At 38.9% G+C, this 13,744-nt stretch overlaps 1 long non-coding RNA gene across 12 annotated transcripts in view; it reads right to left on the reverse strand.

Annotated features, from left to right (window-relative positions):
• Positions 1-13,744, reverse strand: part of LOC106892605 — a 227,871-nt gene that overhangs the window by 34,027 nt on the left and 180,100 nt on the right. For 11 of the 12 annotated variants that reach the window (XR_001412901.1, XR_001412907.1, XR_001412904.1 and 8 more), the window contains exons 5-8: positions 10,263-10,388; positions 5,096-5,177; positions 3,491-3,594; positions 2,404-2,525 (exon numbers count right to left, since the gene is read on the reverse strand). This is a non-coding gene — a long non-coding RNA (uncharacterized LOC106892605). The remainder of the gene's footprint in view (positions 1-2,403; positions 2,526-3,490; positions 3,595-5,095; positions 5,178-10,262; positions 10,389-13,744) is intronic. The other variant, XR_001412900.1, reaches the window with a different exon arrangement.

The following is a 13,744-nucleotide window of genomic DNA, read 5'->3' on the forward strand; positions in this document are numbered from 1 at the left end:
TGTCAGGAGGCCTCATCTTCCTGCTGGACTGGAGAAATTTTTTTCCATAGAGTCAGTGAAAGTCTAATAAAACATCTGTTTCAGACGTCAAGAACAGACCTGAGGAAACGGAGCTTTTTACAGATACCCACAGGATCTCAATGCACCAGAGTAAGGAGTCTCTGTTTTGCCTTGTGCTAAGACATGTCTCCTTCAACTCCCCTAAAAGACACAACTTGAGTATGTCTACACAGTATAGTGGAGTGTAATGCAGTGACACCCAGATAAACAGCAGCTGAACTAATTGCCAGACTGGGTGCCGTAGGAGTGTGTCGGCACAGGGCTCTGCTCGAGTTGTGAGACCAGCTCTGCAGTTCCAGACAGCACCGCACAGACAAACCAGGATTCCTCAGAGACAGATCAGATAGCTGTGCACCACAGGCCTTGGCCCTGAAGAGACATGCTGAGTCCATCAGAGAAACAGGAAGTCCCGAATATTGAGCAATTTTCCAACTACTGAGCAAGACAGAACTACTTAGATCCCAAATTTTAAAGTGTTGCCTAATTTTTTTTCATTATGAACTCTTCCGCTGAAATCTGTATTTCAGATCACTGTATAAGAGGGACAATATATCTGAAAGTCTGGACAAGACTAGAGCTTGCAACATTACAAGGGATACAGTCTAAAAATAGGTATTTGCCAGAAACAAAGCAATAATAATTCATATAACTAAAGTAGAAGAAAAAAATATTATGGTGTAAATTCTAACATAAGAAAATCAACAATAATCAAACAGCTAATCCTTGAAAAAGAGGGCTTTTTTAATGTTGGAAGTTTAGGGGTTTGTTTATTCATAGCAAAAAGTCCCCACAATTCAATTTACGAACTCCATAATCTAAGGATTACAATGTATGGAGCATAAAACCAAACAGAGCAAACTAAAAATTGTCTCTCCCTTGCAAATTTGTTTTCAGTCATTCTGTAAATGCTTTCTATTACTGGTACTTTCCTCCAATATAAATGGCATTGTGGGTGCTCACTCATGACAGCTGCACAAATTGGAAGTTTGTATAATGTCCTGTTCTCCATGCAGCACACTAGATGATTCCTTATATATTAAATAATTCTTTCTGTAATACATTTTCCACACATATACATCAAAATTGATATGCTAGAATAGTAAGCAACTGCAGATAGTTACAGATAGATTCAGGATATTCCTCTAAAAACTGCTTGGTTTATTTATTTCTTTTTTAACAGAACACTTCAGAATAATCTATCATTTTTCGGCACCAATGTCATTTATTAGTGTTATCTAACTTGTACTACTTTCCTTGTCACATCATAAGTCAACCTTTCCTAATCACTACCCTGGACATTTACCAGGCTTTCCCTGGGGATGTGTTTAACTAGAGCCACGATTTTCCTGTTATTATGTACTCCAGGGCTCTGAAAGCTCATGTTGATTCTAGTCAGAGACTGTAAATAAATCCATGTGAGCCTGATGCTAGGGAACTTAATACACTAAGTGGATATATGCCTAGTTTAAATGAACTCCATAGTTGGTAGTGTGGAAAGATCCTCAAAGAATCCTGCTTTTGCTCGACTTGCTGAACAGTTAAAGTCCTCCCTTTTGGAAGCTTAACAAAAATTATTTGAAGTCTTCCTCCTTTCTCAAAATGCCCAGCATATTTCTTTCCCTAGATACCCTTTGTTGGCTTGGCAAAGCACTGTGCCCTACACAGTGGTAAGTGCATATGCTCATACATGGTATGAAGGATTGAACAGTAGAGCTGCACAATCTCCTTCTTTGAATAGGCACTGGAGGTCAGCTAGGTTCTCAAGCCTCTGCACGCTTTCCTATGACCCCCACAGGAGCCCTCCTCTGCCACTTTGCCATGCACGTGGGTTAAAGGAGTGTGTGGAATTCTACTAAGGTCTCCTAAATCTGCAGCCAGCTGCTTAATCCTAGCAATGGGAAGCAACAAAGTGGCAGAGATCCTGGGAAAGGAAAAACTCCTTTTGAAAGTACTACGAGGAAGCACTGAGGTTACAGACATATTACTCATGATAGACCATTCCAATTCAATCCAAAAGCTCAAACAAGACCTTGAAGACTAAGTGAATTGGTTCAAAAAACCAAACAACCAAACAGTAATCCCCAGTTTTCATTAGCAGAGATATTGACCGAGCAAAGAGTTCACAATTCAACATCTACTCTCTTGAGGGATATTTTTCAGCCTTAACACGGTAAGATGTTGCCAAACCAACTCAAAACAAAAATTTCTTAGACTAGGAGGAGAATCCAACAAGAGACGTCCAGCTGTGCTGAATTAAAGCACTCCACTTAAAACATCCCATCAATCACACAGAAGGAGAGTGCTGACGTTATTTGTATGAAATGTAAGAGTGCTATTACTCACCTGCAATTAAAAAGAATAGTTTGATTTGGTTTCTTGCCGAGAGTTATGTGAATATTTTCCCTTTTGCCCGGTTATGAATTTTGCCAGCTTCCATAATCTGAAGGTAGCATTCCAGGTTCTGACTAAATCGTGAACAATGACACGATACAAGTCAGAAAATTTTGGAGGGAAAATCATTCTTTTTCTGAAATGTAAATTATAAATTTATTTTTTTCACCTACATTCTCTGTAATGGGCTGGCTTGAAATGTCATGAAAACACAATTTTAATTGGCACACTTGTTGGCAGAGTCTGAGAAGCATCCAAGATCTGTATGGAGACTGAATTGTTCTATCCTCCCTAGATTTGGACCCTCAAGGCATGGATTAAGATGAGACACTAATGGGGCAGCATGCAAAAGCTTGCATTACTGAGATAGATCTTCTCCTTGGATAAAAAGAAACAGGAACCTTCAAACTTACAATTCTAAATGAGAACAAAGCTACAGATAGCAAAAAGAGTCAGACAAGGATCTAAGCAAATGGCAATGTAATGAAAGCATCAGAGCCATCTAGAGGGGATTTTGGCTAGATTACATCTCCCAATATTAGGAACAAGAAGTCCACAAGGCTCTGAGCGCAGGCTTATTCCATGTCTGGCAATGTGAAACATTTCACGTGCATTAAATACGCATGCAATTTAAAAAAATAATAAAAAATAGACAAGACAAGCAAGGGCAAGTAAAGAGAGTTATTCTGAAGATAGAAATTCTTTGGATAAATGGCTTTGATTCAATTTTTTTTCAGGTTCAAATATACAATTTTCTCCATTTTGTAGCTGTTCTTTTTAGCTGACATTAATCATGCGTTGTACCAAACTAGAATTTGAACTAGACAATGTTCATCAGAATAAGCCCACATAAAAACTTTGGAATATCAAAAATAGTTTTTCTCACTCCCAGAAACATTTGTTTGAGGATTTCTCTGCCAGCAAGTAAAAAATTTTGGAATATTCACATCAGTAGAAAGCAACTAGTGAAAAGAGCATCCATGCCGCCATCTTAAAGCTATTTGTTGATTCAGACCAAGGGAGCATCAAAGTTAGTTACCCAGGACTGACACATTTAGATCTGGGTGTAAGTTTCAGCTGCATCTTGATGCCATATTAGACAGGTATCCAAGCATCCATATGTCCACACCTTCAGTTTGGTTTCTAAAGGAAAGAAATCAAGTTTGTGAGCCTGAAGGGAGCAGTAACATGCTTCAGTAGGGCCCCTGTTTGCAGTCTTGTGCTTCAGAAGATCCCACACAGCACTGATTTGACACAAGCAAATGCAGCCAAGAAACATAACCTATGTTTTGCAAAACCAAGCCTTTTTGATATCCAGTAGAGGAAAAATAACCACACTATGCCATGCTCATCTGTCATAACAGTATCTCAGAAAAGAAGGTATGCTGTCTCCCTTGAGCTTCCTAGCTTCATTTTCTCTTCAACACGTGGCTGACTTCTCATGCAGGGCAATTGCCTGAAGGCCTAATTTCTGTAGAGTTTTCCCCATGCTATAATGCAGGGCAAGGTTATCAATAATGCTAGCAGGAAGTGCACGTGAACGCTGGTTCCTTTTACTACATCACTCATGCTTCCCCAAGGTATTCCCTGAGACTTTCAGTCTCAATTACAAGAAACCATTTAAATGTTTCATCCAGAGTGATGATATTAAAAAGCAATAACTAGTCGAGGTCTTGCAAAACACAACTATTTTGTTGTGTAGATATTTCTATATCAGTTCTCTTCCATGTGGCTTTTTCCTATCTCCCAAACTTGTGGATGTTTGAGAGCTTAGATAACACAACGTAACCCTTCTTCTTGTAGTAGAGAGACAGAATGATTTGAAACTAGCTTATCTAATGGTCATATCCTGCCATTGATTTTTTTCAGTGCTCCCTATTGATTTCAGAGGTGAGTTCCACATGCAGATCAATACCAGGATATGGTCTTTATTTATTAGTATACTTCTGGTCATTTCACTCTACTCTAATGCCTTAAAACATATGGAGCTAGTTACAGCATTCAGCATTACATTGGCCTTGTTGTCTTTAGAGGAGAGTTAAGTCTTCATTGAATAATGAAAACTTCACAGAATAATTTGAAAGGATTGTTTGGTGACTTCTGCCACTAATCTAGAAATAGATCTTGTGGCACATCATTTCAGGGCAGGACTGAAGCAGAGTAGCAGAGACACACGGTTAAGCATGTCCTTTGACTAACCAGCAACTGCACACTAGCAGCAGTACTAAATTCCCAGTAGAAGTTTCAGTCAGTGTTTTTACAGTGAGAAACTCTCTGCTTTGAGTCAGTGGTCTGATTCTCCTGACCTAGTCTCATGCTTTAAAGACTTCCTGTATGCTGTGATTTAACTACAGCTGGCAGCTAGCACCATGCAGTCACTCATGCAGTTCTCCCTCTTCTTCCCCAAGAAGGTTGAGGAGAAGAGGGAGAAAGGAAAGGAAAAAAACCTTGTCAGTTGAGATAAAGACAGTATTAATAGAACAATAACAGGAAAAGGAAAATAACAACAACAATAATAATAATGGTAAAAGAATATACAAGATAAAGTAATGCAACACAAGACAACACCCGGTGAATTTGTTGCCCAGCTTGTCCCAAGCAGTGACTGCAGATCCCGTGCCCCGACTAGCCCCCATTTACATACCAAACATGACATCTATGGCGCAGAATATTCCATTGACCATTCCGTTGTTCTGTCTGTGCTCCTTCTCAGCTTCTATGGGAACCTGAAAAAAGTCCTTGAATAGTATAAACATCACCTGGCAACAGTTAAAACAATGTGTATTATTGACATTCCTTTCATACAAAATCTGAAAACACAGCAATCACTAGAATGAAAATTAACTCTATCCCAGCTGAAACAAGGACAATGTACTAAAGAAATATATCAGACACTTGGATGAAAGTTCCCCTACTATAAATCTCTGAATTTCATCAATATCTTTTACTTTTCAGGTCAGGAATACAAGAATTGCAATTCTCAAGACGTTCACTAAGCATGCAATTTTTATTTTCTGGGTATAGGAGCACCAGCTGACCTGGAAAACTCTGTATGTAGCTGCCAAGAACAGCACTGAGTTTCATCAACACAGTTTTGTCAATGGCCCTGGTTCACTGATAAAACTTGGCCACCATCTTGCAGTTGGGTCCTCACCTCTTCTACCTACAGCTTTACTAGCTGTATGCAAGTGGTGCAGGAGATTGAAGCCTATGTGAAGAGGGTGATGGCAGTTTTCAGGTCCCAGATTTGATACAGACTTTAAACTGCACAAAAACTGAGATCTGAATTGTATTTAATGAGATTGTGCCTTTTCATTTCCCCCTTCCCACAAAATTTTCTTCACAGATGTGGGAATGGAAAAGAGTTAGCCATGGGCCTAATTTGAATGTTTTGCCTCTTCAGAAATAAAATCTTCCACACAGACTCGTAACATTTGCATGGCCAAAATGCAACACTATATTAAAAAGCAGGGTAAATAAAACACTTCCTTCCTATGTGCTACTCCTATGTTACCCTTCTATACTTTGTAAAAAAGCACCAAGATAATCATTCTCTGCATTCAGAAGGCATTCTGTTTAAAAGCAGAAAAACAAATAATCTTATCATTACTTCTAGATTTACATTAGAAGGCGAGCAAAAGATGAACATGCCAAAATTTTTGATCTATTCTATAGTCAGTCCATCCTAGTATTCGGATGTAATAAAGCAACAGCTTCTTTTCAACTACTGCATGTATCAAGGTATGTTTGATTTAACTGAAGAGAGCAAAGGAATATACAAGCAAAGGAAAGAAAGCAGAGAAGGAAAACAGAGCTTCTCCATTTGCTCAACTGCCTTGGAGCAGTGGCAAACATCGGTGTTCTATTGACTTTGCTTCTCCTGTGCTCATTTACATCACTAGAGGGTCTGGCCTGTGCTTTAAGAAAATACTGCTCCTTTTCAATTGTTAAATAGTGACAAAGTCCAGGTGACCCTAGCACAGAGTCTGAGTGGTTTATGTCAAGCCTGGAGACAGTGACTCATGGAGTCACAGATGATCAGTTGATAAATGTCACTGGTATCAGAAACTTGGCCATTAACATGAGTGATGTGAGAACTAAGAGGTTAAGTAAAAGCTACCTTCATAATGAGTCTGCGATACAGAAAAGCAACATTATGACCCAGGCTTGGATTTTTGGTTTTGTTTCTCATTTCCCCTTAAGGTGGATTTGGTTTTGTAACCTTCCTCGTAGTTATATGCTTTGTAAGTTTTTTTTTAATGCAACATACATTTTTCATGGGCTTATTGTTTGGCAATAGTCTACCAGAAATGTTACAAAGAGGTTCAGATGATCCATGGAGTCAACTGTGATTGCACCCATCTGCTGCAATAATACGGTCTATTTGCAACAAACTGCTAGGTTTTGGAATTGCCTTAGCTTAAAGGTGACTTGGGAGCTGTTTTTGAAAATGTTTCTAGGAAATGGTAAACTGCATTAGTAGATACATTACAAGCAATGAGTTCCACTATCTACCGTTAAAAATAAGACTAAGGACTTTGCTGAAGCAAGACCCTGATAAAACCTCCCAAAATCACTTAAATATCTGAAGTTTTATTGCTTAAAAATATAAGCACACAACACTTTATATAACCACTCTGAGTAGCCTTCTTAGTTGCAATTCAAGAATTCAATATGTCACTCAAGTCATTGTGTCTAAATGGCATTCCACTTTAGGCACAGACACTTTTCTGATCTTCAGTGATTTAAGGCCAAAAAAAATATTATAATTTAGAAGAACTCTGGGAAGCATTGGCTTCTAACATGAAAAAGTCTCACAAACTCATTATTAAGAAGCTGGTTTAAATAAAGAAATAGAAAGTGGTAAACAGCCTTTGTGGCCGGTGAAGAATTTAGCCATAACAGAGAACATCCCTTTCAAGACTGAGTATTTACTATTCATCACACTAGTAAAAGTATCCCACTTTCTTTCAAGAAAAGTGTCTAAAGTATAATTGCTCAGATATTCATCAACAGATAATAGAAACACATATTGCAGAAATAAATCCTTTTCTGTTATATTTCAGTTTGATACTTAGTATTCACCCCCAAATGCAGGGAAAAAAGAAGGGTTTCCTCCTTAATTTTCCTGTTCAAAATAATTTTCACTTAATTTATTATAAAGCAGGAAATGGAAAAGTAATCAAAATCAGAATGAAACATCCTACATGATATTTTCTCAACCTCTTCAATAAGACTTTATTTTGGTGGAATTTCGGGTCACTTGGGAAATCTCGAGATTTTGTTTCTCTCTGGTGTGGAAATAAGCAAGGAAAGCTTTAAATGACTGCTTGGAGATTATTTTATTCTCTGATGCCCATCCTAATTCTGATCTTCCTCAGCACTTGAAAGCAGATTCTTTTACCCATCCCTTCCCCTCAGTAGCCACACTGGACTCCATGAATGCCCGATAGCTCCCCAAATTTGCAAAGGTTCTTCATCCTTACCCTCTCCACACTCTCTTCCTGGCCCAACAACACACAGCAGAGTTCTTGCAAGGTCTGATGCTCCCAACATGATCCTCCTCTTTCACCTCCCTATGCCAGCTTTTCTCTGCTATCAAAACTGTTAAAAACTTAATTATCTCAGCTGGTGGAATGAGTCATGCTTCAAACTTATGACTCCTGGCAAGGAGTCTTTCGAGGATTGATACTGGGGCCAATACAGTTTAATATCTTCATTAATGATGTGGCTGATAGGGCAGAGTTCACTCTTAGCAAGTTTGTAGACTATATAGACCATACACACTAGGGTGAGTGGTTGACATGTTGGAAAGTTGGGCTACTACTATGAAGGCCTTTGATAGGCTGGAGAAATAGACTAACAGGAACTTCATGAAGTTCAAAAACATCAAAAGCAGAGTCCTGCATCTGAAATGAAATAACTTTCTAAAGAGTACAGGCAGGGGGTTGACCTGACAAGAAGTAGCTCCACAGAAAAGGATTTGGAGGTCCTAACAACAGCAATATGAGCCAGCAGTGTGTGCTCATGGCAAGGATAGCCAACAGCACCTGGGGCTGTATTGGAGTGCAGCAGCAGATCAAGGAAAGTGACTGCTCTCATCCCATCTATTTGGTCCTTGTGAGGCCTTACCTGGACTGCTGTATCAAATTTTGGGCCCTCTCAGTACAAGAAGGACATTGACATATTAAAGGGAGTCTAGCAGAGACCAGCCAGAGGCTCAGAGGGCTGAAGCATTTGCCAGGCTGAAAGAGATGGCTTTGTTTGTAATATGGAAAGAAGATTAGGGGGAGTCCTCACTGACGTGTGCAACTACTTGATCAGAGACTACAAAGAAAACCAAGATAAACTCTTCTCAGAGGTTAACACAAAGCTGGACTGAAAAATCATAAACACCAGTTGGAACACCAGAAATTCAGACCAGATATAAGGAAAACATTTTTAATCACATAGGTGACCAAACGCCAGAAATTCAGACCAGATATAAGGAAAACATTTTTAATCACATAGGTGACCAAACACTGGAACAGATTGCCCAGAGGGGTTGAGGAATCTCCATCCTTGAAGATGCTCAAAACTTGACTGACCCAGCCCTGAGCAGCCTGGTCTAGCTGGACCTGGTTTGAACAGGGAGATTGCACTCATTCTCTGGAGGTCCTTTCCATCCTAAGATATTCTTTGTGTACGTTCCCTGTCTAGTGAATTATTTAACTTCCTTAATCACTGGAACAACTTCGTCATAACCACCAAAGATTTCAAGAATAATACCGAAGGTAAGCAGCCAGCAATGTTACATGTGTTTTCAACTTTCATCAAAGACAACAAGACAAAAAAAATAAAATCCAACAAGAAAGCAGGTGACGAGAAAGCAGGTATCTTTCAAGAAGCTGTGCTACAGATAATCTAGCAGGTTTCTTTACCTTCTGCTGCAGACAGGAGAATGGTGGCTGCTGAGTGATGTCCAATGAGATTAATAACATATATGCTGACAGATGCTCTAAATAAAGTGTCAAAGGATGATTCCCAGAAATACTGTGCAAAACTACTGGGGATAATTGTTATCTGATAAGTTACTGCGCATTACCAATTAGCTGCATATGAGACACCGAATCCATCAGATTTCCTATTTTTAAACTCTAGAGGATTCTGTCATTGATAGTCTGAATGCATCACTGATCAAATTGATGCTCTATCAGGCATAAATGCACTGAAACGGCTAGTTAACAGGAAAAGACAGTATTTTAGACAATAAAATTCTCATAGCATAATTAAAGGGGTTAAATATCGTGTTTATACTTCAAAACCAGATAGAAGCAAAAGTTTTATCACAAAATGTAAAAGTGAAGTAGCAAATAAATTTTCTATTAAAAAATAGAAATTGCTGAGAATCAGAACTACTTTTTTGCCTCATTCTATGCCATTAAAAGGTGAAAATTAAAAGGTGAAAATGCTGACTTTTCCTTTTTGATAGTAATGATATGCATAGCAGCCAAATTTTGAGAAAAGGTATTTAATACCAACCTTCTGAATGTGTTCTTAGACTTCAATGTAAAATCTTTAACTACTAAGAAAGAAAACTATAATAAGGTTCACATTTTAATGACAGAGGGCAAGATAGTAAAATTTCGCTTTTTTAACACATTCCAAATTTGTTTATATCTAGTGGTTTTCACCACTAGAAAAAAATATTTCTAACATTTTTTGCCTGAATATAGATTCTTTCCAGGGCCAGCAGAATTTTATACCACTTGAATAAGGTGTATCAGGTATCTCAGAGGAGAGGAACAAGTGCAGCAGAACTGATTTCTTACCGTGATCGTCTCCTAGGTACCCACACTCATATTGCCATCTCAAATTTGAAGAGAACAACTGCAACCATCACAAGAGACCACTGACAAGGAAGTGGTTGCACGAGCTTCCTCCCAGAGTGCTTACTTCTGCAACAGAGAAATTCAAGACAATGTAGAGACACATTTCATATCTAGAAGTTTTAGTAGATCAAAGGAGAGGTTAAGGGAGTGTCTTACAAACTTGTCCACCATAATCATTGACCTGAAAACAAAGTCCTGGATTTCCACCTTGGATTTATTGAAATTGCTGGATCTGGTAAATCTGGTAACATGCTGAACTCAGAAATGACTTGACATTCTTCATTTGAAATGAAGAAGTGATATTTGGCTAGAAGTAAGGGGAGGCCCATTCTAAGGTCACACAAAACAGCCGACATGCAAGCAAGATTGAAAGATGATTACATCCTGGAATTTGTAGCATGCAATCTGTCCATTTTAGATCATCTAAATGCCACTTCTGAAAAGCAGGCAGCACGTATCACAATGGTTAGTAAAAATTTAAATGGTTTACCACACCTACAGGAAACCAGAATTGTCTCGTCATTGTCAGATAAGAAAATGTAGAGCAGCAACGAGGAGGTTTCCTTATCAGGAGGAGAGCAGAGGAGTGTATTCGAAAGGTGCAGGCAGGCTAGAGATTGTTTTTAAGTGAGAGGGGAGGTAACACACTAGGTATGAAATCCACCTTCTTTACCAGGAAACAAACAGAAATAAAAGAAATAAACCAACAAACATAAAAGCGCATACTGTCATTTGTGCTGACTGTTTGGCACGCATTAGACACAATAAATGACCTGAGCTGTCTGCAACATCAGAGCACTCACCAGTCTGAAAGTCCTGAAACTTTTGCAGAGACTGTTTTGTTTATGTTTTTGCACTAAAATCCACTTAACATGGCACTGTGATAAACACCACTTTCACTTAAGTTGTCCTGATGGCCAATAGACCTAGTGCCAGGTGCTCTCAAAACATTGTAAATAATTGTCTGTCTCATCCACTTAAGAAGCAGAGCTTACATTCTGTGCAAGCCTCCCATGTTTTCCAAACATACCTTCCAGTTTGCTGCTCTTATTTTGTTGTTTTGTTACTTATTAAACACAGCCACTGGTTTAATAAAATGTTAAGCATTTTGTATAATGCTCAACTATACAGCTACAAAAGACATGAAATGACTCAAAGTCCCAGATTAGTAAGTGTCTTCAGAAGGATCACAGGGGCTTGAAATAATGAAGGTCTGATCTGAACAGAACCATCATGCTGGAGTTAAGCTTAGGTATGGGTTTAAAGTCAAGTATGAAAGGGTAGAGAGGTCAAACTGACTAATGATAGGTGTGGTAAAAGAGTGCTTTCTGACCTCGCTAACACAGGATACGTGAGACTGTTTTTTGGCAGGTTTTTTTCTGCCTTGGAGTCCTATAGATATAGTGGAAAACATACTCAATTTTGTGGGATTTGTGGATAATAAGAACAATCTGCTAATATCAGTAAACTGGAATTTGTCATAGAGCAAAAAGTGAAAAAGCAGATCCAGAAATAGTCTCTAAGTCAGCTTAAACTTTATTATTGGTGTCCATATGGGACAGATGTGTGCTCTAGTTTGCAAGTTCTTCATATTCCTGGACTAAATTAAAATGGTCAGCATATAGCTGAGACTTGCTTGGGAATGAGGTGACTACTCTGCTGAGGAGAGACTCACAGACACAGTTAGCAGTGCCAGCTAGGTTATACCACTGGGCAGCATCACATCTGAAACTAGAAGCACCAGCAGGGTCCTGCTTTGGGTTAGGCTCTGCACAGCACTAGGATTTCTATCATGCAGAACCACAGCACCTGACCTCAATTTAGGACTGGTGCTTGCCTGTGATGGCAGCCTATATTTGTTCTTTTTCCTTTTTTTTTTTTCTCCAACAAAATAAGCATGTGAGAGCTTCTGTAACAAATGTTGCTAATGGTAGAGTATACATGCCTCTTCTTAATCAACACAAGGATAGTTATGGGAAGATAAATCTTACTTCATCCAAATTATCTGAAGAAACAGTTGAATAAAATTAATAAAGAATTGATCTAAAGCTTACATGAGATTACATGAGTGGATGGGTAGGGCCACAGCTGCCAGGAGCAGTTTTTTACCATGAACAGCAGTGACACACCAGTGGTGGACATAAACAGACCAGGACATCAGACAGAGGACCGGCTGCCTCTGAGGGATAGTCTGGTGGTCTTTAGCTGAGACAGCCCTCCATCTCAGTCCAACATGATCACCTACCTTACTGGAGACTTGACTGCAAGGGATCTGGGAATTCCACATATCCAACACCCACACTTATCCACAGAGGGAATTGCCTCCTGGGAGGAAGCCCTGCAGCACCCACCATAGCTATCTGCTACTTGGGGCACCAGTCAGATCCCCTTTCTTGTGGGAGGGGTCCTAACCTGGCCTCTCTCTGCACCCACCACAGCTCTTGTCTTGTCCCCCAGGAAAGCTGAATGCTAACCAGTAAGACAGAGGATGGAGTAATTGTTTTAACTTTTTTTTTTAACGTTAAGTAGAGCTATTCTTGTTGTGAGTTACTGATCAACCCCTATAATCAACTCTATATTATTTTCCCTTGCAGCCATTTAGCACAAAATGGACTCATGTTTCTTAAAAAAGGCACAAAAATGACTGCCCATCAAAAACAATGGCCAGCATAGGAAAAGAATGGCCACCCGCTTTTCGTTAAGAGACAAGCCTCACTTCAAGTGAAAAAAAGACTATAAGAGTTTAATAGTTTTAGTACCATAGTAAACTAAAGTTATATTGCAGTGCTGTCTGCAGTGCCTAGTAAAAGCAAGCACCCCCATCTCCCAGGGTAGACCCCTGTCTCCATATAAATGCTTACTAAAAAGCTAAATCACCTTAAAGGAAGGATTTTACTGTTCTCCTGCTAAATAAGCTTTATGAGCCATTTGCTCAATTCAATTCTGTGTCTTGTCAACAGCACTGGCTGTATACTACACTTGTCAGCATTTGTTCTCACCTTCCATTCAGTTGTATATTTTTATACATTGACAGCTTCTATCATCAAATTTAATGACCTCTTTTAGACAAAGAAATAATTGACTACTGAGATCTTCTTTTATTTGACCCTAACAAACCAATTTCTCAGCAAGCCCCCAGACAATTAAAAATCATGTTCAATTTCTATAGAACAGATGTGATGCAGAAACCATCTACATGGCACTGACAGGTGCAAAAAGATGAGACACAGAAGTTAGTGACTTTTTAAAAAAATAATTATTTTTTTTCTATTAGTCCCATTCATGTTGCTGCCTTCAATGAAAATATGTCTTCTGCCAAAGGTTATATACTCTGCACGTTTCCCTATGAGCCTGAATCACATCTTACACACAGTCAGTTGTAAAAAAAGAAGTATCAAAAAAAAAAAAAAAAAAAAAGAACA

Source organism: Calidris pugnax, unplaced genomic scaffold (genome assembly GCF_001431845.1).
Source record: "Calidris pugnax isolate Ruff unplaced genomic scaffold, ASM143184v1 scaffold42, whole genome shotgun sequence".
NCBI classification, from domain to species: Eukaryota; Metazoa; Chordata; class Aves; order Charadriiformes; family Scolopacidae; genus Calidris; species Calidris pugnax.